This window comes from Pogona vitticeps, chromosome 5 (assembly GCF_051106095.1).
Source record: "Pogona vitticeps strain Pit_001003342236 chromosome 5, PviZW2.1, whole genome shotgun sequence".
NCBI classification, from domain to species: Eukaryota; Metazoa; Chordata; class Lepidosauria; order Squamata; family Agamidae; genus Pogona; species Pogona vitticeps.
In genome coordinates this window covers 99,560,647-99,565,283 of record NC_135787.1, presented here as the reverse complement: position 1 = coordinate 99,565,283, position 4,637 = coordinate 99,560,647, and the positions used below count along the sequence as shown (strand labels likewise).

The window sequence follows — 4,637 nt, the reverse complement described above, 5'->3', positions numbered from 1 at the left end:
CTGCAGAGGGGAAAAAAAGAATTTTCTGTCAAGTAACTTAATATCCACTGTGCAAAGCATGGGCATCATTGTCGTTCATCAAGGATGAGAGAGCAGCAAAGAAGGAAGAATCTGAACATGTTCCATTTTTCACATAAGGGCTTCTGTGTTTTCTACCAGAGAAAGTCTTTGGAGTTTAATAAGCTTGGCATACAGTGTCATCAGAAAGATAGTAATGTGATAGCCATGCCTGAAAGCCTGGAGCCATATGCATGCCTCTCTTATTTTTATTGCTTATCAAAAGGCAGTGGGCCAATGGCATAAGTGTACTGGGCATAGGCAGAGTGAGAGGTTGCCTTCATCTCATATGGGGTCATAAGTTGGGTGAATGACAGTAGACAGCCTTGCCTTTCACTTCCACTACAGAAAGAGGCAGATGAGGCCCTTTGATGTTAACTGGCAACCTTTTCAGCAGCAGGTAACTTCCCTGATACACCTTCCTCTCCGATACCTGCTTTGTGGGTGAAGATCTCTTCACAATAGCTGCTTGGAAGCTAGAGCCAGGTTTTCAGGGTAAAGGTTTCAGGAGCACCAAGGTAGCTTCCTTTGAAATCTCGCCTGGTCCAGGACCAACTGGAAAGGTAAAATTAAGGAATCTAAATGCATGCATGAGATGGTGGTGAACAGAGAAGTCCTTAAGATTTGTTGGGCACCGGGAATAAGCTGGACCTGTTTTAAAAAGATGTGTTCTACTTGAACTAAAAAAGAACGGTGCTGTTTCTGCCGTGTAACAACAGTTAAAAAAAACCAGTGTCCTGAGGAAAACTAATAAGAGGTTAAAATAGCCAGCTTCAGGATGAATAATACCTAGAAAATGGGGGTGGAAATGTTTATAATCATTCAGATGGTAGAGTAACTGGCTGCACATATGCAATGGGGCACAATGAGAAACCAGGGAGAACATATCAGCTTGGTGCGCACAGACAGTGGAGTCAGGAACCCAGGGCTTACCAAGTAGAACCCCGCAACCTTCTGAGTAACAGTGACCAAGACATCCACCCACAACGTCCTCCTGGCTTCTCTGTTCCCTCTGTACTTACATGCAAACCTCACAGTAGCCTTAAAAGAGATGCATTTGTCCAGGAACAGTATATTATTGCAGGCTATCCATATTCTAATGCAAAGCACTTGAGGATGATTTTGTCTTGAATGTGTAGTTAACAGCCTTTATCTTTAAGAGGTGTGTGTGTGTCTTCTTTTTCTGATATGGACTGATCTTGCATGCCTATATTTTTGGATTCCTTTAATGAGGGAGACTGACTATGAGGACTGATGTGATGAACACCTGCACCTTCAAATTTACCAGTACAGAAATGCACACAAATATCTCTGATTTGGTTTTGTTTTTTACACATTTGTCTGAATGCAGTGAACCTGCTCAATGTGGAGCATGCTGTCTATGGGAGAAAGTCCATCTCTATAAACTCAGGCCCTGTTCAATCCTTAGATCATTACAGATGCCTAGGGACAGGAAGCAGATCTTATTTTGCTGGATCATTTGAAGTGCCATGGTGGAACTCCTTAGAGATGGGCAATATACCCTAAGAACTCATTTTGAGTCTGCCTTAAACTTGATGAAAAATAAATGTTTGTATTTTCACTGAGTCAGCATGAAAGATATAACATCTGCTGTCCCTGAAGTTTCATGATACTTGAAGAAGTACAATACGACATGGCAGCCAAATTAGATTATGCCAAATTTAGCACATGTTAATTCTTTGTCATATTTACTGCTCAGTTGGAGAACCAAACTGTAAGGATCATGGACAGATACATAGTTCTCATGGAATCAACAGCAAATCAGTATATAACGGAAGGGCATAAGATTACCGTCACCAAGAATAACAGCAAAATTGCCACACTGAACTGTGAAATGAATCTGTGCTGATGAATGAGCAAAGCTGCTCTATTTGAAAACCACAAAATCTTTTCTTGCACGAATATCTCTGTGATGGCTGTTTTGTTTCAACTGTCAGAGATTTTAAATACCTGTATAATATTCCACTGTTTATAGTTCAAGTTTGAGATTTTCTGATTACCCATTGAGAGCAACAAGCAATTGGATACTAACTAGGCTAGCCATATGTCTTATAGAGAACAGTCCTTTGTGTGAAAAAGCAACTCTGACAATATTACAAGATCATCAGGAGAAGCCTTTTCTTGGCCCCATTACCTTCACAAGTACATCTGATGAGAAGGCCTTTTCTGTTGCTGCTCCCAGACTTTGGAAATCCTTCCCACATGAGGCCAGACTGGCCCCATCTTTGCTGTCCTTCTGAAAGCAGGCAGATACCTTTCTCATCAGGCAAGCTTTCTCTCAGTGACTGCTTACATGAGTGATAGGCTACATGAGTGACTTTCAGATGGACTGTTATGCATTACTGCTTTGAATGTATTTTTAGTATTGTTTTTGTTTACCATTTCTCAGAGTGGTATCCTGTTTCCCCGAAAATAAGACCTAACCTGAAAATAGGTCCTAGTATGATTTTTCAGGATGCTCATAATACATTTATAAACAAATTTATTGTCACTGTAAGTATATACAAGGTACGTGCTGTATATCCAAATAACAAAATTCACACAGACATCCAGAGACCAGACCCACATGGGCACACATAAAAATCCCCAAACACTCCCCACCCACTAAAAATACAAACATCTACACTGCAAAACTAAGTAACACTATCCAACTGTTCACTGGTGGTGGTCTTTAAGTTCATTATTAAGTGCAATTATAGCTCTGGGATAAAAACTATTCAGAAAAACGTGTGGTCTGAGTCTTAATTGTTCTGTATCTTCTGCCAGACGGCAACAGTTGAAAGAAGTTGTGAGCAGGATGGGGAAAAGTCTCTAAGGATGTTGTGTGACTTCCTCAGACAGCAGGATGTGAAGATGTCATCCAGGGTTGGTAGCTGGAGCTCGATGATATTCTGGGCAGTTTTAATAGTTCTCTATAGAGCTTTTTTGTCTGCTACAGAACTACTCCCAAACCATACCAAAATGCCATAAGTTAGGACACTCTAAATCAGGGGTTTTAAACTCAATTTACCTGGGGGCCACTAGAGGCTGAGTCTGGGTGAGGCTGGGCCACATCAGATTTTCCGCCAAGCGGAGCAAGAGCCCAAGGAAGCCGCCCAGGAGTTTCCTTAGCCAACAGACAGGTGGGCTGGCTGGCAGGCTGCAGTTCTGGATGGAGGGTGCAAGAGGTGCTGTCTTGGGAGAGAGCCGGTGAGCGAGGCAAGGCTTTTTTTTACTCTTGACAGCAGAGGATGTGTGGGTGCTTTGGGGGGGCAGGCAAGGCAAGAGCCACAAACTATCATCAGGGGGGCCGCAAATGGCCCTCGGGCCGCATGTTTGAGACCCCTGCTCTAAATGGTGCTACAATAGTAGGACAGAAGTACATGCTGAGATAAATTTAACTTCCTGAGCATTCTCAGGAAATACAGCCTCTTCTGTGCTTTTTTCACTAGCATGTTGGCATTTATATTCCATGAGAGGTCCTCTGAGATGTAAGTGCCCAGAAATTTAAAACTACTAACCCTCTCCACTTCCTCGCCATTTATGTACAGTGGTAAATGGACATTTCTCTTCCTCCTAAAATCAATTATGACTTCTTTAGTTTTTTTGATGTTGAGTATAAGATTATTTTCTTTACACCAGAGTATCAACCCTTGTACTTCCTTTCTACAAGCAGACTCATTGTTCTTATTTATGAGCCCCACCATTGTCATATCGTCTGCAGATTTAATAATTGTGTTGGTGTTATACAGTGGGGTGCAATCATGTGTGTACAGGGAATAGAGGAAGGGACTTAGCACACAGCCCTTGGGAGCTCCTGTACTTAGTACCACGGTAGAAGAATGATGAGATCCCATCCTTACTGACTGTGGCCTCTGTCAGAAAGTCCTTTACCCACATACAAATCTTCTGAGGTAATCCCAGGTTGATCATTTAAAAAACCAACCTATTGGGTAGAATGGTGTTAAAAGCAGAGCTATATAATATAAGCTCTAGTTAAATGAAACCGCCCTCTACCATTGTGCAGCATTGTGCAGCAACCAGAAGAAAATGACATGACTATATATAAATGTAGAAAATAAGGCCTAATGCCTTTTTTGGAGCAAAAATTAATATAATACCCTATTTTATTTTCGGGAAACATGGTATTTATTTGTTCCTTTTTAATATTTGTATAATTATTGGTTTTAGCTTTAAATATTGTCTTTTAATGATGCAAGCCACCTTGGGTCCTTTTTAAGGAGAAAGGTGGAGTATAAGTCAGTCAGTCAGTCAGTCAGTCAGTCAGTCAGTCAGTCAATCAATCAATCAATCAATCAATCAATCAATCAAGAAAGAAAGAAAGAAAGAAAGAAAGAAAGAAAGAAAGAAAGAAAGAAAGAAAGAAAAGCAACCATTTCAGATCAGGGAAAATTTCTTCAGGGCACATAGAAACATACAAGCAACAGGTTTGTTGTTGTTGTTGTTGTTGTTGTTGTTGTTGTTGTTGTTGTTGTTGTTGTTGCAAGCACCCATTGAAACGTTTGGAGATTTGCAGCATGCCTATGGCACATAGAGACCATTCAACCAAGTGAACAAAA

General features: G+C 41.0%; 1 long non-coding RNA gene across 1 annotated transcript in view; it reads right to left on the bottom strand.

The window, feature by feature from the left end:
* LOC140707743 (uncharacterized) overlaps window positions 1–4,637 on the bottom strand; it is a 49,490-nt gene that overhangs the window by 24,477 nt on the left and 20,376 nt on the right. The gene's annotated exons all lie outside the window — the stretch shown is intronic.